General features: G+C 44.6%; 1 pseudogene; it reads right to left on the reverse strand.

Moving 5' to 3' along the window:
* Positions 1–20422: 20422 nt before the first annotated feature.
* On the reverse strand, positions 20423–21338 carry LOC136470700 (aquaporin PIP1-2-like; annotated as a pseudogene).
* Positions 21339–23163: the final 1825 nt, after the last annotated feature.

Below are 23163 nucleotides of genomic sequence, written 5' to 3' on the forward strand. Positions count from 1 at the left end.
CCGAGTTCTTCCTAAACAAAACAACACGGATATACGCTCGGAGGCTGCATGCTGTGAAACTACTCGGATGGTGGTGTAATCCAAGACTAAAGGGCCGCTTCGGAAAGATGCCGCAAAACTACTCGGATGATGACATAATCCAAGTCTCGGGGACTACTTCAGAACACAAATTTTCAAACAACATAAAGATTCAAGACCTTCCAACTTTTTGTTCCAAATAGCAAGAGGCTCGGGGGCTACACTCAGTGAGTGCACTTTTTCTTCGAAAAAGCGCACATCACCAAAAGACTTCCTCAACGCAGACCACTTCAAGACATTACGACAAAAAGAACCCAGAACGAGCCATATTCGAGTTCTTTTTGATAAAACTTCAACGAACAATCAGAGTAACTTCAAGACAAGATCCTCCAGCTCCTTGTTCTAAATAGCAAGAGGCTCGGGTGCTATAACCAGATGGATGTACTTTTTCTTCAAAAAGCACTCACCACTCGAAAGATCCCAAAAAGCGCTACAAGGTTTCACTCCAGAAAACACTCGAATGACGTTTGTTCCTACTCAACAAGACCTGAAGGAGCAAAACGAGACTTTTAGAGCTCAACCATGAAGTGCTCGGGGGCTTGTCGATGTGGGACCCATAGGATACGCCGCAAAGGAGAGAGAAGATCTAGTCTAACTAGGATTCTTCCCATGTAATCTTAGTAGTAGTACTATTCACTAATCCTACTAGGAACTCTCATTGTAAACCGACTAGGACTCTGGCCTCCTGACTATATAAAGGAGGGCAGGGCTCCTAGGACAGACAATAGAACAACAATTGTACGACACAACACAATCAATCCAACGTAGAGGCTAACGCCGACTGGACGTAGGGTTATTACTCGATCCACGATCGAGGGCCTGAACCAGGAAAAATTGACTATCTCTTGCGTTCATCATCGAGTTCCGCATACGTTGAAGCCCGAACATACTGCCTCGGGTACCCCCGTGGCAGGCTATCGGTGGTAAAACATCGACACACACCAACAACAACATCTGACATGGCATGCCACGTAGGCCCTGTTCGACTTCTTTTTTCCAGCCGAAATAGTATTTTTCTCTCACAACAATTCAGTCAGAACCGTGTTTTTCAGCCAGTTTCAGCCAAGTTTCAGACCAGCGAACGGGGCCGGCGCCTACTGGATGTTGTGGCCACGCGCACGGTGCAGGTGCTGGGCATGCAGAATTCTGCCGGGTTCGGGCATGGAACAGGGGATGTCGCCGATGTCTACTCCGGTCGTGGCATGCTGTACATGTAGTGCTCCGGCAAGGCGGGCCTTGTTGGGAGTGTTCGACTGGTATGAATCCGGCGTTGTTCTTGCTAAAAATTATTGTTTATGCTGAAATGTTGTGAGAGAAAAATACTGCTCCGGCTAGAAAAAAAACAAAATAAACCAGCCGAACACTCCCGTTGCTTACCTCAAGGCCATCAAGTACATCGACAGAAACAGCTTCGCGGTGCCGCGGGGACGGTGCACCGTGGAGCTGCTGGCGCACGGAGCCAGAGGAGGACGCCGGCGCCGAACCAAAAGCTCGTGATGAAGGATGCGTGACGCGCGCGATTGGAGATGTGCCCGTCGCCGATCGTGGAGCAGAAGATGCAAGGCGAAGACAAAGGTCGTATGTGTGTGTGGAGGACCGGAGGTAGGCGTATGGCTGCTGTACGCGCGCATGGTGCAACTAGGCGCCGGACGTGGCTGCTGCACGCGCACATGATGCATGTATGGTGCTCCATGGCGGCGTCATTTGTCATTGCTGGCGACGAGAGCACTCACGCAGCACAGCTATGGCAGAGCGACAGAGAGGCGCGTCCGCGTGCACGGTAGCATGGCGCGGTGAGGTCATGGCGGCAGCATGCCGCGTTCCAGCATCGTCGCGGCAGCGTTGCCCTAACGTCGAACCGCGGATGCTTCTACTACCTAGGGTGACCTCGAATCGAGAAAGAGAGGTAGGGCAGAGCGAGATCGAGGGAGGACGACCACGCGCGAGCACGCGTCCGGCAGCCATGGCGGCTGTCGCGCCGAGATTTGGCCCGAGGGGCCTCTACCTTGGATGAGCAGCGGCACAATCTGGTGGAGAGGGTGGAGAAGGCCTTTGGTGCAGCTGGAGTGGAGGGGAACCGGACAATAGGGAGACAACGGTGGCGAATTTGGCGAGCGGAGCTCGTCGGCGTCAATGGCGGGGCTCTGGAACAGGGTAGAGAGGAAGAGCAGAGCAGCGCAACGCTACTCCTCATTCTTGCCCACGCGGGGCGAGGTGGCAAGCCGCGTGCACGCTGCCGCAGATGAGAGCCCGTGAGCGAGCGCCGCTATGCCTCGCGCCCAGGCCGCCGTGGGCGAGCGCCGCTACGCCTTGCGCGCACGCCGCCGCGGGCATGCATTCGAACATCGCTGCCCCGTCACGCAAGACCATTGCTACCGTACCACCGCCTCGCCACCGTCGCTCACACACGCAGGCGCGGGCAGGCCTATGTCGTCCATCAATTGCGCCGCCACCACGTTGCCGCCGTCCGTCGCCTCTGCTGCCGCCATACGCCCGCGTGGCCACGCCACAGACCCCGCTCCCACATGTACACCCAGTCCCGGGCCATCTCATCGCCCACGCCACACCGCCGACCCGCTCCCACGGCCGGATTAGCTGCTAGCGACCTCCCTGTTTTGTGCCCGAACCTAAGCAGCGCGCTGCAGGCTCACCGCCTGCCACCGTGGCGTGGGCACAGTATCTAGGTGCCACTGTGGCATGGCCACGGAATATGTTGGGTTTTGGAGTGATGGTGTGTGACAGGAGAATATTAGGGATTTAGATGGTCGCTTTTTTTTGTTTGAGTACCTAGCCGTTTAAAAAATTTGAGGATCTATATTGCATTTTACTATTTAAAAATTATATACGTTGTTATTGTACCACGGCTAGGACATCTGTCCGACTCCGAGCATTGACGCTTAGACTTGTTGGTTTTGTATACGAGGGTGCACCTGGCGCTGCAGGCGTGCAGCGCCTGTTTGGATGTTCAGAAGAAAAACTACTGAGAATCTTGGCGTTGGCCCTGACTAATTTGTGGTGCAAGACTGTCTTAGAAGCAGGTTCGTTCCACATAAAAAGGCCAATGACACTCGCCTGTCTCGCTCTTCTCGTGCCAGCTCTTGGCCTCGCTACAGCCAGACCAGAGCATCGCCAGACAGGCTGCTCGCTTGCTTGGGCGTGGTGCAACCGCGTCAACTTTACCATCTCCGGTCGATCGGCCCCGCGGGCGCCCGTGCCACCCTACAATTCCGTTCATGGATATCGCCATATCGGTTCCGCAATCCGCACACGCCGGCCTCGAGTGACGAGCCGGCCGGGCTGCTGCCGGCGAGCATGGTCGTGCTGCGCTCCATGGGCCACGGCGCCCGCAGCCTTGCGTGCTTCCAACCGACAAGGAGCACTAGCTAGAGTGCACAGCGAGCCGGCGCGGTCCGGGCGGCGTGCCTTGCACGACTGAGAAAAGACGGCAGTGGTGCCCGTGCCGGCTTGGCCTGACCACGGTGGCGGTGAGGTACAGGCCATGTGGAGCGCCCGCGCGCGGTGCAGGTGGCGGAGGTGGCCCTGGCAGTGCTAGTGGGCACTGGGCAGTGTGGCACTGGAGCAGACCACGCGGCCGGCGATCAGGGTCGTGTAGGCCAGGGCGCCACCAGCCGGCATCGTGCTGGGCGGGCGCCGTGGCCACGACCCGTAGAAGCGGTCGTCGTCGTTGCTGGTCAAATCCGAGCTCACCAGCCGGGCGCCCACCCGTGGTCCTGGCGAGTGGCGAGGCCTCCATGGAGATCACGCTCATGTCGTGACAGACTGCGTTTCCGATCAGATATTCAGCAGAACCTGTGGAATAGTAGGGGTACTATGCGCGAATTCGTACGAGCGAGACAGAAACGATGATGGATTCTTATGGATACGATACGATGCTCCATTTGTTTTGGGAAGGAAAAAAAACAATGTACGCCACGTTTGTTTGGACTTAGCATATAAGGTATGACTGAAAATACTGTTAGCTAATTTGGTGGAAGAGAAAAATATTATTCATTAGCTAATAAGCCATGATTTATAAGCTAAATATGTCGATGGTAAGCTCCGTTGTTTTATCTACACATTAATATACGAGAGTTCACACAGATTGGCTGCAGTTGTAGCCAATGAATGTTGCTAAGCAAGTACGAAGTCCAAACCGGCCCTTTAGAACCCGTGTACTCGCACGGTTCCACCTCTGAGATGGAGGCTCAGATCTGCAGTTTGTACACTAAATTAAAGTGGTTTAAATATCTATATTTAATATAAACTAGAGATGAAATAAGTGATGTAAATGAATACTTATATAGATTTGGTAGGAAATCAATAAGTTTTCCAAAGATAGAGCTCTAGCAAACAAGACCTTAATTTAGTTTTTTTCTTACCTGAATTCAAGCTTTTTATTACTAAAGCCGCTCTTTAATTCTGAGTGAACATCAAACTATACTGCTCTTTAATTCTATAATCAGTACGTACTATACGAAATACTTACTCTACTGAAACGTCGTGAAGCTTGTCTGACGTACTGTTCCCAGCGTTTTGTAAATGAAGGAACATGAATTTTCAGTAGTACTAGAGTACTCGTAGTACCAGGAGTGAGGAGTGCGTCCATCCACGCCACAAAGAGCCAAAGGAGCCGTCAAATCTGAGACTGTGCTGCACTACTGCTGCAGCTGCGCATGGCACGGCGCACCGCGCACCGCGCACCGGACGAGAGGAGTTATTGACTTGGCCGTCTTTTCGGTGCGCCAAATCCTCACGGCTACTCTAACTCGCGTCCCACAAAAAAATGCTACGCTCACAACGGGACCTACAACATCTTGGCCTTGTTAAGTTGACGAATTTTTTTGAAAAATAGTACTATAGCACTTTCGTTGTTATTTGGTAATTAGTGTCCAATCATAGTCTAATTAGGCTTAAAAGATTCGTCTCGTGAATTTCGTCTAAACTGTGTAATTAGTTTTATTTTTTATTTATATTTAATGCTTCATGTATGCGTCCAAAGATTCGATATGACGGGAAATCTTGAAAAATTTTGCAAAATTTTGGGAACTAAACACTACCTTAGGCCTGGTTTAGTTCCCAAAAATTTTCACCCCAAACCATCACATCGAATCTTGCGGCACATGTATGGAGTATTAAATATAGACGAAAAAAACTAATTGCACAGTTTGGTTGGAAATCGCGAGACGAGTGTTTTAAGACTAATTAGTCCATGATTAGCCATAAGTGCTACAGTAACTACCATGCGTTAATAATGGATTAATTAGGCTTAATAAATTCGACTCGCAGTTTCCAGGCGAGCTATGTAATTAATTTTTTTATTAGTATCCTAAAACCCCTTCCGACATCCCCGAAACATCCAATGTGACATCCAAAAATTTCATTTCACGAACTAAACACATCCTTAATCTCCTTGAAACACTGTACGCTAGGACCCGGCCAGACCATGAGTTCCTTTCTTCAAGAATCGTGATTGATGTCCTTTGGATGAATACAATCACCTGTGGTTAAGAGATAGCATTCTTAATTTCTTTTCGTGCCTTTCTGGCATAGTAAAATTGAAAGACTCGACGAGCAGCACTTAGTTGGACTTCAAATAGCTCAACTCTGAGTTAACCCGGCGAGTATTGACCAGAAAAGGTCCATTTTGCTGCCAGCAACTAGTATTCTTTTGCTAGTTTATTTAATCTCATATAAAAATATGCACTACAGTGTACAACCATAGAAGTAGAACCATCGCAAAACAAAACAAAACAAAATTGTTTCAGAACCACCCTTTTTTTCCCCCTTTGGTTACTATTTGCATGAGTTGGAAGTTGAAATGTATGAAAACAATCATGGAAGTTATTGTATTTGTAAAGGTTATGATGTCAATACAGCTCGTGTACTAAAAAAAGGCACAATCTTTCTCATCTTAAAACCCTTTGTGAATAGGAAATCCCTTAACATCTCGTACTATATAGTGAATTCATTAATATTAGACTGGTTTCAACGGTTTATCATAGTGAATTCAGCGATATTTTTTTGTGTAAAAATTCAGATGGACAGAATATAATATTTCTAATGAAAAAAAGTCTTCCCTATTTATTCGTGATGAAGATTATCATCATGAGCTCTAATTTCCTACGTGAAAAAAAAACACACACACCAACTGATCCGAGCATGTGATCTACTCATAGCTCGCTCAAGTGGTTGCTTTTTGTTAATTTCCCACTCAAAAATAGTTTAAGCAATAGGAGTATAGTGTGTGTGTACGACTAAATAAACTAATGTGACAAGCATTCATCCTAGATGTAAGTAGAGTATAGTCTATTAGCCAGGCATGTGGCAGCCAGTTGGTAGTTAGCAGGCAATGCAAAGGAGACGGATCCGGCGGATAGTTTTATTATGGATGACGATGATTAGTAATAACCTGCGCGGGAAGGAGATGGATGGACTTCAGAGCCTGTCTGACGCACGTACATTTTTTTTTTGGTTTAAGCTCCACTAAAATAGATTGTTTTGTTTAATAAGCTCCACAATAAAAATAACCATTAGAAGCCTTCCCATTGGGGTGTCGATCTAGTGGACAGGCAAACCCCTGTATCGCTGCCACGCACAGCAAATTGGCCAATTGCAATGCTGGAAAGGATAACGACAACTGCATATAATAAAAAGCAATGTTTGAAAAGAGGGCCATGTCGCAATGTTTGCCTTCCCACTGTGCTCTGGTGATAGCGTAGTAGCGCCGACACGCCGTTCTTAGCAGATGTATTATCACTCTAAATGGTTGTGGTCAGTTGTGAACACGACCTCCAGATGTGAAATCAGGAGGAAAGAAACCAAAGTTCAATGTGAAGGCAGCATAACACTACCGAGTTAGATCTCACCATTCTGCGAACCGGTCCAGGCGGAAAAAAAGCTCCGTTTGTTTAGGCTAGGCGGAAAAAAGCTCCGTTAGATGACTACTATTTTTAATACAGAAACAATTAAAGTTAATGCATCCGATTAGGCTAGAACCGAGACTTTTTTAGGCTCATGTTTTGTTATTCATGCCTTGTCAGCTAAGGGTTGAGGCGTTGAGCCGGCCCTACGGGCCGAGCTTGAAATGCTCTGTTCTATTCCCACACACTTCCCACCATTAAAACTTGCGAAGTTATTTATGCAAAGAAAACCTTATTTAAATTTGACTGAGTTCATAGAACAATGCAACAACATTAAATCACTACATTAGTTTTCGTACTTCAATATTTAAATACTTCCTCTGTTCCTGAATAAATAGATTTCTAGAGTTGTCCTAAGTCAAACTTTTTAAACTTTGACTGAATATGTAGAAAAAAACATCAAGATTTATGATATCAAACTAGTATCATTAGATGTACCATAGAATATATTTTCATATGCTCATTTTATTTCATAGATGATGTTATTGTTTTCTATAAAGTTAGTCAAACTTTAAAAAGTTTGACTGGCACGGATTCTAGGAATTGATTTTTTTTTTGTTGACACAGGGAGTATATTTTTCATATATCTTTTTGGTGTTGAAAATGTTGCTACACCATTTATAAATTTGACCAAATCTAAACCATTAATTATTTTTAATAAATCTAATAAAGTGCACGCCTTAATTTTTTAACGTATAGGTAGTACTATATACAAAAATTTGTACACCAAATAAGCATATTATAAAAAAATTGTTGATGTATCTAATGATATTAACTTAGTGTCATAAACCTTACTGCTCATTTCTATAAATACAGTTGAACTTAAAAAAGTATGACTTGACTTAGGACAACTTTAGGAATTAATTGATTCAACTAGGTAGCATGCACGTGTGTTGCTATGAGATAACTAAATCTTTTGTACTAAAACACACGGATCACACGATAAGATAATAATACTGTTAAATTAAACACCGACATTAAAGTGACATTTAATTCAAAAAGAAAAGTTTGTGAAATTAACACAGTCACGAAGAGTGCGGCGTCGCAGGCTCACAAACTCTACTGCATAGACTTTTTCGTGATATGGCTAAGATAATATTTTATATCGACAGAAAGAATTCTCCGATATCCATTTCTTTCATGCGCCAATAAATCCATGAATAAGTTTCGTTGTATCTCCATATAATCCTGTACACACATGTTCGAGTATATATGTAAATATTAGTGCCTATCACATGAATAATATTGTGTGCCTTAAAAATCTCTCATAAATTTTTAAAACAAAGTATGTTATACTCACCGTATAAATATGTGTGGCTTTAGGACTATTCCACACAGACATATATTATAGAATAAGGTATCCACTTGAGTGTCTGTTCTAAGATGTTGAATTAGGTGTTGTAATTCTTAATTTCGACACATTTTTCAGGTCAAGGCAACCAATGGTGACACTTTTCTTAGTGATGCATAATTTTATGGTGCACCTCTTGACTATCTGAGTAAGGACAAGTTAGCACTGTAAAAGCTCAGAAAAGCCGCTGAGAAGGCTAATGTTGAGTTTTCCTCCACTATGTATACTAAAACATATGTCTCCGTTTATCATTGCCGATGCTTTTGATGCAAAGCAATTTAACATTACTATGATCAGATATAAGTTTGAGTCTCTTATGAGCAATCTTATAGAGGGACTCATCTTTTATGTGATCTGCCTCAAGGATATTGGCAGGACGATGGACCCATGTTAAAATGTCGCACTAAAAAATATCCATGTTTTGTCTATGATTTATTTCCCATGAATACATACGGGTACTATGATAACACTAACTACACCAAATGAAATATTAGAGAAAATTTACATTGCCTCTAGAAGGATTTATTTATTAAGTTCTTTGGACCCTACAGGTAGTTTTGAAATATCTGTTTGCATGTCTTATCTTATATCCTAATTCAAAATTTTGTAGTTTAATTAGAATATGGGAAAATGATTCAAAATAAACAGACCCAAGGATAATTTCAGTAAGAAATAGCAAGCGATGGCGATGGAACACGTGAGCGTGAAACCAAATGAAAGGAGGAATAAGCTGTCCCTTTTGTAAATGCAAAGAGGGGAAGTAATTAAATGCAGGTAGATTTGGCAAGATTCTCAGAAATGCAAAGAGGTTCTTTTTGTCTTAATTCTCTTTCCTTATATGTTAATTCTCTTTTCTTTTGCTCGTTGCCTTGTATGCTGATGCATGCAAACATGCAATGTGTATATGGATAGCACAATAATTTTCTACTTCCTATTTTACCGTGATTCCTCTATCACATGACAACTAATATTCAATCAAGGAGAATCACACCAAAGGACGCAGCATGCGGAAGATGTCATGGGATCGCAGGCGTGGGCAGACGGACGAACCAAAATAAATATCGCACAAAAAATATCCACACACTACTGGAAACTTGAATATTTCTGTCTGTGCAAAAATCCACAAAAAAATTCGAATACCGACGAAAAAATATTTTTCTAACGGTGTACCATCAGAAAATAACACATAGAAATAGAATGACAGAAAAATCGAATTTTTCTGTGGGTTCACCGTCAGAAACATTTTTTCTGTGGGTCTCACACACACAGAAAAATTGTGTTCGCCCAGATTAAGACTAATTTTTCTATGTGTTAATCCACACAGAAAAAAGAAATAAACGCACAGAAAAATACATGTTTTTTTTTCTGTCGGTCTAGGTGAACTCACAGAAAAATTCATTTCGCCTAGATTAAAAATAATATTTCTGTGTAGCCAGCCTCATAGGAAAAAAGAGTTAAACACACAAAAAAATTATTTTAAAACAGTAGCAACAACATATTAAAATATATATTTTCCATACAGTAATTTCTGTGCATGACCAACAAGGTTTAATTCAAATAATACATAAATCTGTAGTTCATCATGAATGGAGTCAACACTTATGTCAAAAATAGAATATGTCTGATCTATCAACACATATATCATATATACAGATATGATATATGGTCATCTACATATTCAACAAAGCAGAAGGACTCCCACCACCTCCAGCTAGTGGCGGCACCATAGCACAGCGGACTGGGCACTAGGCAGCGTTGGCAGCGTGAGGACGCAGGCCGCAGGGGGCATCGTGGTGTCGGGGGCTGAGGGGCACCGCCGCTGGGATCGATTCCGTGGAAGGAGGCGTCATGGTCGCGTCCTCGCGTGAGGCTCTCAAGGTCAGGGGAGGCAGCAGGGAAGGAGAAAGAAACTGCTTCACCTTCCACTCCATCTCTACCTGTTAAGCAAAGACATATTTTTAGTCAACAAAAAAACACTAGTATTATAAAAAGTTTGCCTTTTTATTGAGCATATTGGGGACTGCTCAGTATCTTTCATCTCAGGTCACAAGGCAATTTGATTTGCATCTAAATGAAAATGAAAACTCACAAAATATTCCACTGATTGGGGAGGCATCAAATAAAAATGACCCATGGGGCAAATCAGAAAATACATGGGACAAAAGAAAAGGAGATGGAGGTGATGGTGCCTAGGAGAAGAAGTCTGATAATGGCCATGTCAATTGGGAGCATCCCAACAACTAGAATGGGCAAAAGGAAGGCAGATGGTAACTGCCAATAGGAGGAGCAGCTAAGCACTTACAAATAGAAGAAGTCAAATGCTGATCATGATTCCTCCTATAACAGTGTGATGCCACCATCAGGCAATGCTTGGAATGCTGGAGATGGAATTGGAAGATCAAATGCCAAGTTTTCATAATACAAATGCTGCCCATAATTACTTATAGCCTTCACAAAGCAGTACAACTGCAAGGGACAGGAAGAACTTACAAATCTACAAGTGCAAAAGAAATGACAGGCAGGCAGTGACCATCTCCAGAAATTTCACATTTAAAAGTATATAATTATCAAAATTTCATAGAAGAAATACCACAAGACAGTGACCATCTCCAGAAATTTCACATTTGAAAGTATTACCTAAGTTTCACAGTCCAAGGCAACAAATATACGATTTGCATGCAAAAAAGTCATGTTCTTCTACAAATAGCAATGCAAAAATAGATCACACACAAGTTGTCAGCTTTGTCAACATTGATATCCAGCTGATAGCTACAGCATGAGAAAACAAAAGAACCAATTGTCAGCTTTATGATTATACAAATAAGAAAGAGTGACTGCAGCTACCATCTTCCTGCACATTCATACTAGTAGTTGTTTAGAGCTTTTAGCACATATAGTAGTTTGGAGCTTTAGATAAGTCAAAACTAGGTAGATAACCAAAACAATATATAGCAGTTTACTTGTGACTTAATAGAAGCTAGGTAGATATACAAAACAGGTTGAAATACAAGGAGTTACAATCATCACAGTTGTTAATAAATGTTGATACAATGTAGCAAAAATTTGGTGGAACTAGTGTTCTAGCATCAGCAATAAGTCTACTCATGGCACAACCTATGTGCTCATCAATTACCATGACTTTTTCCACACTGCTTGGTGGAGCTGCTATATCCTCTGATTGTAACAATTCAATGATTAACAATTTAGACATGAAACAGAATATACCATGAAAACCATAGGCTAAGTGGAGCTACTATATCCTCTGATAAAACTACTACTATTATAGCCACAAAAATTTCAGCATTAATCTCCAATTAACAAGCATCAAGAGAGTCTCAATGGTAGCACTGTCTATGACAAGGGCAGGGGTCCAAAGCGGCTCACCGAACTAGGCCATCCGCACCAGCTCCTCCATCGCGACCACGGTGACGGAGGGGGCGGCGCAAGAGAAGAAGAAGGCCGTGGAGGGGTGGTGCCAGGGAGGGGCGAAGCCCGCCGCCACGCTGCACGCCGCACGCCGCCCACCACCACCAGAGCCCAGATCTGGCCGCCACCGGCATCCACTGGCCGGATCTAGGAGAGGGAGGGTTGGATCCGGGAGAGGATGGGGCAGCGTCGGGAAGAAGGCCGGGGAAGGGCGGCGCCGGGGACCACCACCACCACGCCAGCACCACGAAGCTCGCTGCCACGTCGCACGCCACCACGAGAGCCCAGATCCCATTGCCACCGGCCTCCACCGACCGGATCCAAGAGAGGGAGGGCCAGATCCAGGAGAGGGAGGGGCGGCACCGGGGAAGAAGAAGGCCGGGGAGGGGCGGCGCCAGGGAAGAAGGGGAGAAGGGGAGGGGCGACGGCAGGGAGGGGAGGGGCACTGGGGGCCGGGTGCCGGGGAAGAAGAAGGGAGGGGGCGGTGGGGTCCGGGTGTGGAGGAAGAAGAAGGGAGGGGAAGGGGGCGCTGGAGTTCGGGTGCGGAGGAAGACCGAACTTTCTTTGTTTTTTTATTTATTTTTTCTGTGTGTGCATATATTTTTCTGTGCGTTTTTAAAGAACTGATATAATAAATTGTATTTTTCTGTGAGTACTTATTTTTTTCATGTGTGTATTGTCACGCACAGAAAAATCATACAATTATTCTGTGGGTTTTCGTATTTTTCTGTCGGGATATTTTGAAACCGACAGAATAATTGTAATTTTTCTGTGCGTACCGAAAAAAACGCATAGAAAAATTCATCACCCACAGAAATATTCGAGTTTCCAGTAGTGACACTTTATTCTTTTTAGTTGTAGGAGAAGATGGAGGGAGTATATATGACCGTAGACTTCCTTTCGTGAGAAAGACATCAATTTACTGTCATTTAAACAATGTACTATTCATTATGATCCTGCATGTGGCTAGTTTTTTTTAATTAGCGTCACTGTTGAGGATATAAATAGCACGAGAACAAGACATAAGGACAGTGTGAAGGGAATTAGGTTCCTAGCTCTCCAGAGGAAAGAAGAGAAGTATCGAAATGCAGAAGATACATGAATGGCATTGGTGTGGGCGCACATCTCATCACCTCTCTAGGCCCTGTTTTGTAATCTCAAAGGGGTGCATGCACATATATCAGTACAGATGTGAGATAGCAACGGGGATGACTATGTTCACTTATGCGGATCTCAAAATAATTACACATTTCAAACTTCACATTTTTAGGAATATTTTTTTTAATTGAACATAAAACTATACTAACAGTTATGATATGTAATGGTGAAATATATTTTCAAATAGTAAATACATTAGGAGATGCAAATGCTAATAAATATATTTTTTCTTTACAAATTTAGTCACTCGAAAAGCAAGATGTGCTATTTTTGGATACCGGGAACAGGTCTTGTGTAACACCCCAGTGTTAAGCATGGCATTTGGCACTTATATTTCATGAGCACAAGCATCATCCAAGCATTTATGAACATGAGCATATGAAATTTCGTCTCATTCTTATACATTATCGCATGAAATGTTGATTATATATATATATGCTTATGCTTGTAATCATGTGTGACCAATGCAAAAGTTGGTTGTGAGGTCACAACAATACCTTAAACACATCGAGGATGGTAAATGGAACAATATTTGTATTCATGACATGAACCAATTTAGCTTCTAAGTGTTGGTTTACTTTGAAATGCCTTTTCATGATGCTAGTTTGACCAAAGTTGAACAGTAGCTTAGAGAGCTTGCATGGCTGTGTTGCCTACATAAAAGTTGTAGTTCTTGTCATGGGCAACAAATTTTATTTAAGGGTCATGAGCTAACTCAGTGCCTAACTTAGTCAAATAGAGCTCACAAGTTTCAACTTAATGCTATTTGTAACTTAGAAAATTTTTCGAAGTGTGGAACTGGTTTTCACTTTCAAAGTAGCCAAATTTGGAGCATTGTAGTTTGAAAACCAGCTCGAATTAGACCATGCTCCTTAAAGTAAAGTTGTAGTACTCACATAGCTCTACAAATTCTATTAACGAAGTTTGCACTGATTCGTCACGGATTAGGAGTTACAGGTGTGTGAAGTCGCGTTGTCACTCGGCCTGATGGCCGAATTTGAACGGAGCGTTGCGCGCCATCGTGGCCGACCGACTGAAAGGTCCTAATGGCTAGAGGGGGGCAAATAGCCTAATAAAAATTTCTACAACAACACTTAACAAAACGATTAAACAATTATGAGGCGAAGCAAGTGTTGCGCTAGCCTACTAAAAATACAAGCCACCTACCACAATTTTAGTTTCTATTGTCTCTAACCACACAATAGCTATGGCACTACACTAAGTTAGTGTGCTCTCAAAGATTAACTAAAGAGCCACACTAATCAAACTAACAAGCTCTCACAACTAGCTACACTAAAGAGCTTGATAACTAATTTGCGGTAATGTAAAGAGAGAGAGTAGGATAGTTATACCGCCATGTTGAGGAGTGAACCAATCAATCACAAGAATCAATATCAATGAAGACCAATCACCTCGGAATCAAATGATGAACACAATGATTTTTTACTAAGGTTCACTTGCTTGCCGGCAAGCTACTCCTCATTGCGGCGATTCACTCACTTGGAGGTTCACGCGCTAATTGGCATCACACATCAAACCCTCAATACGGTGCTGCACAACAAGCACAAGATGAGGATCACATAAGCCATGAGCAATTCATTTGAGTACATTTTCGCTCTCCACCGGGGAAAGGTTAAGAACCCCTCACAATCACCACGATCGAAGCCGGAGACAATCACCAACCTCCGTCGGGGAAAGGCTTGCTTAAGGGCTTTTAGTTCCGTACGCAAGCTTTTGCATTCCCTTCTCTTGATATCAAAGTATTCTTTAGCATCTTCTAGCATGTCAAATAGTTCATCCTTAGTAGGTTCATCATCATCACTATCACTTTCATTTTTGTTTACATTATTATGTTCCTCATCACTTCCATCATCACAAATTTGTACCTTAGTGGCCTTAGCCATGAAGCATGATGGTGTGTCGAAGAGAGAAAGCTTATCATTGATTGCAATGCTTGCAAGTGCCTTCTTCTTGGTGGTCTTGTCATCATCATCATTTGATGAAGCATCACTATCCCAAGTGACCATATATGAACCACCCTTCTTCTTCTTGAAAGTCATCTTCTCCTTCTTCTCTTTTTTTCCTTCTTGTCCTTCTTCTTATTCTTCTTATTGTTGTCATCATTGTCGCTATTGTATGGATATTGAGCAACAAGATGATCTTTGCTTCCACATTTGAAGCACCTTCTTGACTCTTCCTTATTCTTGGATGAAGATTTCTTTCTTCTAGCATGGTACCCTTTCTTAATCATGAATTTGCCAAATTTCTAGACAAAGAGAGTCATATTCTCATCATCATCATCATCATCCCATGAACCATCATCTTCACTTGACGTTTCTTGCGTTGCCTTGCCCTTGGATGATGTGGCCTTGAATGCCACACTCTTCTTCTTCTCATCTTTCTTCTCTTTCTTTTCTTCTTTCTCATCATCATCTCTATATGTATCATCGGTCATTATATCTTCCAACACTTGGTTTTGTGTCATGGTGTCTAAACCACTTCTCACTATATTAGTGACCAATGTGCCAAATCTTGAAGGCAAACATCTCAAGAACTTGTGGGAGAAGTCCTTGTCCTTCACCTCTTCTCTAAGTGCTTTGAGATCATTAACAAGCACTTGAAGCCTATGGAACATCTCCGGCACACTCTCATCCTTCTTCATCTTGAAGCTTGCAAACTTCTCTATTAGAATCTATGTCTTTGCACCCTTTATGGCTTGAGTGCCCTCAAATGATTCGTCTAACGTCTTTCAAGCCTCATGAGCCATCTCAATATTCTTGATTTGCTCAAATGATCTCTTATCAATTGCATCATGAAAGGCACTTAGAGCCATGTCATTGTTTTGTAGAAGCACTTCTTCGGCCGCAGTGGGATTCTCTAGATCACCAATCTTAATTTTGGTTTCTACCACCTTCCACACTTTTCTATTGATTGACTTGATATGTGTGGTCATCTTTGATTTCCAATACATATAATTTATGCTATCAAATTGAGGTGGCTTCTTGGTATTGTTGATTTAAGCCATTTTTACACCAAAGGTTGTTAAGCCTCAAATCATGGTGACCTCGGCTCTGATACCACTTGAAAGGTCCTAATGGCTAGAGGGAGGGTGAATAGCCTAATAAAAATTTGTACAACAACACTTAACAAACTGATTAGATAATTATGAGGCGAAGCAAGTGTTGCGCTCACCTACTAAAAATGCAAGCCACCTACCATAATTTTAGTTTCTATTGTCTCTAACCACATAATAGCTACGGCACTACACTAAGTGTGCTCTTAGAGATTAACTAAAGAGCCATACTAACCAAACTAACAAGCTCTCACAGCTAGCTACACTAAAGAGCTTGATAACTAGTTTACGGTAATGTAAAAAGAGAGAGCAAGATAGTTATACCGTCGTGTCAAGGAGTGAACCAATCAATCACAAGAATCAATATCAATGAAGATCAATCACCTTGGAATCAAATGATGAACATAATAATTTTTTATCGAGGTTCACTTGCTTACCGACAAGCTACTCCTCGTTGTGGCGATTCACTCACTTGGAGGTTCACGCGCTAATTGGCATCACACGCCAAACCCTCAATAGAGTGCCACACAATCAACACAAGATGAGGATCACAGAAGCCACGAGCAATTCACTAGAGTACATTTTGGCTCTCCGCTGGGGAAAGGTCAAGAACCCCTCACAATCAGCACGATCGGAGCCAGAGACAATCACCACCCTCCGCTTGATGATCCTTGCTGCTCCAAGCCATCTAGGTAGCAGCAACCACCAAGAGTAACAAACGAATCCCGCAACAAAACACGAACACCAAGTGCCTCTAGAAGCAAACAGTCAAGCAATGCGCTTAGATTCTCTCCCAATCTCACAAAGATGATGAATCAATGATGGAGATGAGTGGGAGGGTTTTGGCTAAGCTCACAAGGTTGCTATGTCAATGTAAATGGCCAAGAGGGTGAGCTAGAGCTGGCCATGGGGTAGAAGCCTCCATGAAATAAAGCCATTGGGCTCCTCACTGCACAAAATATGGGGCGACCGGACACGCCGGTCATATTGACCGAATGCTGGACCTCAGTGTCTGGTCGTGCGATGCACGCCATGTGTCCCCTCTCTTCAAATACTGAGCGCCTAATTCCAACAATCAAGAGATGACCGGACACGCTACTGCGAAGTGACCGGACGCTGGACCTCAGCGTCCGGTCGTTTCTAGTAAGCATCCAGAAGCGAGAAATCACGACCGAAAGCCTCCGGTCATGCTTGACCAGACACACCCAGCGTCCGGTCACTCGGCGTCTCCCCTATACACTACCACGTCAATAGGACCGGATGTAGTCCTCCAACGTCTGGTCACTAAGTGACCCAGCGTCTGGTCAGAGACCGTTGCCAGCGTCTTCGCTGCTTCTACTGACCGGACGCGCCGGTCCTTCCGATACCAGCGTTCGGTCAATCACAGTGACCTCCGTCTTTTTTATATTGGGCGTCGGTGGCACCGTCGAACTATCCACTCTCAATATCGTCATCCATGAGGTTGAGGAAATAGGTGGGAGCATAGCTCGCCATCCCCACAAATTTGGACGTGAGAGGGGGCGGCGCTAGCATCCTTTGGAGCCCTCGGGCGTATGCATCCACAGGAGACGTGAGGCCATAGGGGAACCGGTCGCATGGCGGTCATGGTTGGGACAATGGGGTCCCTTCGGATAATCGGTGGAAGATAGTAAATAGCGAGTAAATAATAGTATGTACATTACTCACAACGGGGTTTGAGCAGAGCATTTGCTTGGAATGGAGCGTAGGTGCCTCGTTGTTGAAGTCGTTGGGTGTCCTGAAGCCGATGGGGGCGCCCCTCCAACGGGCACCGGGTTGGTTGCCTCCTCGCGGAGGTGTAGTACGCTGAGCCGGTCAGCGATAAAGTCCAAGCTTCCAAAGAGAAAGGCCTTGGATGGCTTGAAGACAGGTGGAATCCGCATCCCAACAGGTGGAAGTGCGGGAAACTCTAGTGAGCCAAAGCGAGTCGTATCGCTTGAGCCTACCATAGCGAAGGTGGCAGAAAAGTGGGTCATCCGATGACCAAAAAGTGTGAATGTACTACGTCTTCCCCATGGACGGTGCCAACTGTCGGTGCAGAAAGTGACCAACACGTAAATATTTGCAGAAAGCTTTCTAGAAAGTCCACAACCATATTATTTAGATGTGTATAACTCCAGTTATGGTCAAAATAATTGGCTGCTGTCTTGCAGTCTAGAAAATTACTTAGATGAGAATTTGTTTAATTACTAGAGAAGAGATATACACCTACTTAGTCAAAGAAAATTTATCTTGTTATCATCTTAATGCAATGTTGTTGAGAACACTTATGAGGATGCATTTTATCACACCATATCATATCATGCAAGTCAATATATATGTATTCGTGATATCTTATTTCATGCTCATGCATATAGGATCGTTCGAGGGGATCACTCTATTAGAATTCAATGAAGAAGAAGAGGAACATCAGGAGGCACCTCAACCCGTAGCTCTAGAAGGCGAGGAGCAAGCTCTTGAGGACCTACCCGAGTGTTTGGGTCATCGGCCAACTTCTTTACTCAAAGGCAAGCCCCGAAGCATTTTAAGTCACCCATGTTTTACAAAATATCACTTGAGTCATTTATGTTTGATGCATTAGGTTATAAGAGTTGATTGAAAACACTTGATGTATAGAACTACCTTATCCAGATATATACCTTGAACCCTATGTAGGTCTAGGATCGAATAACCGCTTAGCAATGCTTAGCTTGGCAGAAGTCGGGTGATTCGTTGTCACCTGCGAGATATAGGTGGACACTGAAGCATGATTGACTATATTTGCTATCGTGTAAAAAACATGGGTTGTTGTAAATTGAGGTCGGACGGAGTCTATGTTGTAGGTTGACTCATGTGGTTCCGTATGCATCGATTAAGGACCGCATCGTTGTTGGTCCTCGGTCATTTTGAACGCATGCCTCTCACTTAGCTTGTTGGATAACTCGTTCCGACCGCAAAGCTGAGTATCTTAACTCAGGGCGGGCCCTATTCTGCTAGAGTACGCACTCTAGATGGTAGTAATGATGTGTGGGGAGCCAGACGTGAGCCTAAGGGCAGGGTAGTCCTGATCGTCCTGACAGCTGGTTGTCCCTGATTGTGCGGCGCTGATCGAATCCACGAAATGTGTATCTGAGTTATACCAAAGGTGACCTAAGGTGACCGTTAATCTAGTCTGTCTGGGTTTGTGTTAGGAATAAATTCATAGCTGGTTGAAATCAATTCGAATCGTCGTTTCTCCTGGATAGTGAGAAACTTGACTCAGCTTCCTTCTATCGTAGTGTTAATGGCAAGATGAATGGTTCTGAGAATGAGATATGAAATGGCTATGGTTATTATTGTGCTGTCCTTAATGACATACCACATGTTTGGCATAGGTTAGTTGTTAATCTAGAGATGAGTAGCTATAATTAATTTGATGACCGGATTATAAAATGTATAGCTAAACTAATGGTATTTTATGTAAAATATTATCAAACTAGCTTCAATTATAAAGCCTTGCATGATCCTTGGAATCACTTTATTTTTGGTTTATGACGGGTAAGTCTAATTGAGTACCTTCTCGTACTCAGGGTTTATTTCTCACTTGTTGTAGATGGTACAGTCTATCATGGCTACTGTAAAAACTGCTTCTGTCCTGCCGTGGACAAGGAGTAGGGCCCTGGGCAAGGCATCTCTCGTTAATTCTCTCTATTGTGCTTTTGTGGTTGTGATCATGGACTGGCACTTTATTGGAATAATGATGTGTAGTGTTGGTTTTCAAACTTAATTGCTTCCGCGACTATTTTATTTGAACATGGTTTGTAATAACTCTTAATCGTACTCTGATGTATGACAGTTGTATTTGTGAACTGATGTAACATGTGACATGTCTGTTGAATCATATACGATCTTGGTTGTATGTTGACGGTTAATCGAGACCCTTCGTCGTACTCGACGAACTACCGGGTTTATATGGGCTTAAGTATAATGGTACAACAGCTTGCGAGTTGATATTATACTTGTGCTCTTATAAATTGGACGGTTCTGCTAAATTTTGATATCAAGACTTCCACTGAAACTGAACACAAGTCTTTGCAGGATAGGATACACGCGAAAAAAGGTCTATCTTGTTCATCATCGGCTTCCCAATCAACAAAGTCAAAAAAAAAGCTTCCCAATCAACAACCTGCGTCATAGTTTTGCACATCTAGCTATTGCCATTTTAACTCGATTTTTCAAACACGGATGAGCTAGTGATCGTCAAGTCTCCGGTCCTCTTATTAAGTTATTAGAGCAACTCCAGTGGAGCCCCTAAACAAGCCCCTATTCCAATTTTAAGGGCTTGAGCAAAAAAAACCACTCCAATGGGGCTCCTACTTGGACTCCCATTTTAGGAGAACTCCCAAAATTTAGTTTCAGATCCCCAGGAACCAGGGGCTCCTATTCCGCCCCCGACGCCCCCCCCGACGTGGCCGCCGCTCCTCTTCCCGCATGCGGCCGCATCCTTCTCCTCTCCACACAAGCACCGCGGAAGCTCCTCCCCACAGCGACTCCTCCCGGCTCCTCCCGGCGGTCCGGCGAGACCCCGCAGATCCGGCGAGCTCCGCCCCGGAGCTCGCGGATCCGGCGAGGTACTGGTCCATGTAGAAGGTCCAGCGAGGTCCACTGTCTTCCCCGGAGCTCGCGGATCCGCAGGTGGATGAGGAAAACGGCGAAGCCGATGGGGAGCGACGTGAGGATGGGGACATGTGAGTCACGCGCGCTGCGCTTGGCGTCGGTGGCGGAGAAGACGGTGTAGACGAGCACGAACGTGCCGACGATCTCGGCACCCAGCCCGTCGCCCTTGGTGTAGCTGGGGTTGACGGCGTTGGCGCCACCGCCGGTGCCCATGTATAGCGTCTGCTGGAACCCCTTGACGACGCCGGCGCCGCAGATGGCGCCCAGGCACTGCATGACCATGTAGAAGAGCGCGCGCGTGAGCGACAGCTTCCGCGCCAGGAAGAGGCCGAAGGTGATTGCCGGGTTGATGTGGTCGCCAGAGATGCCCGCGCGTGCAGTAGACCAGCGCGAAGATCATGCCGCCGAAGGACCAGGCGATGCCCTGGATGCCCACGGTGGCGCACTTGCTGGGCGACTTGCTCACCCCCATCACCGTCGGGATGCTGATGTAGAGGAAGAGGAAGGTGGCCACGAACTCGGCGATCCCGGCGCGGTAGAAGGACCAGGACGTCAGCTCCTCCGCCTCGAACAGCGGCGCCGGCGGGGGTTCCTTGTAGTCCTTCTCCTCCGTGCCGATGGGTTGACGCTCCGAGTAGCGGTTGGCACCCAGGCGGACATCCTCCTCCTTGCCCTCCATCTGCTTAGGTGTGTGAGCTAGCTAAGCTGATAGCAGAGCGCGGGAGGTGCTGGCGGCGCGCGGGCGGGGCGCCGGTGCTGGCGGCGCGCGGGAGGATGCCGGCGGCGCGCGGGCGGGGCGCCGGTGCTGGCGGCGTTCTTGGGCTGGAGGGGTAGCAATAGGGTCTTGGGCTGGAGTTGGAAGCAAATTTGGGTCCCTATTTTTTGCAGGCCAGCATGCAAATGAAAAAAATAGGGGCCCAATTTGCATGCTGGGCTGGAGTTGCTCTTATTCAATCAAAACAGATAAGCCCATCAAATTCTTCCTTTTGTATTTCCATTTGTTGTTGTTTTTTCTTTTTGGATTTAGGATCAGCCCAAGGTAGATAGGATAAGGCGATCGATCGAAGACGTTGACGACGCACCTCGCCATGTGTGTGTCACTTTAGAAGCAACCAGAGTATAGAGGACGATGCACACTTTTCTTGCGGCGCCATTTCTGCTACGTATTCCCTTTCTTTTTCTTTTTCTTTTTCCTCATTCTCCGCTGGTCGCCGCTGCGCGGCGCTGCCCCGGTTGCCAAGCTCGGCTGAATGAAAGGCTGAAACCGACGGGCCGTTTCATTCTCCATCCGGGCCACGCGGATCTGCAGGCGATGTGGACGGACGGTCGTCCCGGCCCCTGAGGCCCTGGCTTGGCGGTTGGTTCGTTTGGAACTTTGGATCCAAACTACCGCATCGCAGCGTGCATGTAGGCATCGTCGTCCAAGTCGACCGGCCATTATTCGACCCGGCTTGACTTATAAGCTATGCTTTTTCAGTTAATAAATAGTATTTTTTTATAACAAATCAAACAACAGTATTTTCAGCCATGACTTATCAACCATACGAACAGAGCAGTTAGCGACCCACCTAGCTAGCCACATACTACCGAGGAACGTGCATGTTCATGTGCATGCATACATCGTCCATCGGCACGCCATCATGCATCATGGTCATTGGTCACTGTGTGTGTGTCCGGCCACGTACTGAACAGTCGGCGGGCACGAGCTGCGAAGGAGAAGGGCGTGGGTGCACTGTTCCACGTCAACCGTCTCCTTCTTCCCGGCGATCATCATGTGGCTACCTGAGCTAACAAGTAACGTAACAATATTACGGAGTAGTAACTAATAACGCATGTGGAGTGGTCATACTCCTGTGTTAGTACGCAACTACTACTATGACTATGTGAGTGAGCTGTTTCTATATATACTAGAAAACTCGGCGCGGCTTTGCCGCGCCCTGCCTGATTTCGCCAGCCTAGGTTTTTTTTCCTTTTTTTTTTGTCATTTGATCAAGCAACTGGTGGCCGTTATGGAGGTGCTATCCTGCCACTGCAACCTCTCACATCTCAATGGCAAACAGTGTAACTATGGTGAGATGGAATGGAATCAAATAAATTGCTTTGGTACAGAATTAACATACTTCACCTGCAATTAGCAGAATGCCAGAGTTTACAACTACTTTGAGATTTAAAAGCCAGTAGTAAAGACAGTACATCTAACACTGAAATCAAGATCATCTATGCTCTCAATTTTGAATTATCTAAGGATTTTCAATTATCTATAATAACAATGTTGGTCAGAAAATATAGGCAGCTGAAGAAGATAAGTAAGAACATTCATAGTATCTGTCAAGATAGAAGTGTACATGAAAACTATGTTATGTATAAAATTAATCAGACAAAAACGTACAAGTAGCATTAAAGAAAGTACTATAATTAATTTAGAAGTTATGACAATTTCTAACATGTTTAAGACTTTAAGTACCAGAATGTTTTATTTTTAATTTTCTTAAAATAAACAAGTC

This window comes from Miscanthus floridulus, chromosome 8 (genome assembly GCF_019320115.1).
Source record: "Miscanthus floridulus cultivar M001 chromosome 8, ASM1932011v1, whole genome shotgun sequence".
In the NCBI taxonomy this organism is placed as follows: domain Eukaryota; kingdom Viridiplantae; phylum Streptophyta; class Magnoliopsida; order Poales; family Poaceae; genus Miscanthus; species Miscanthus floridulus.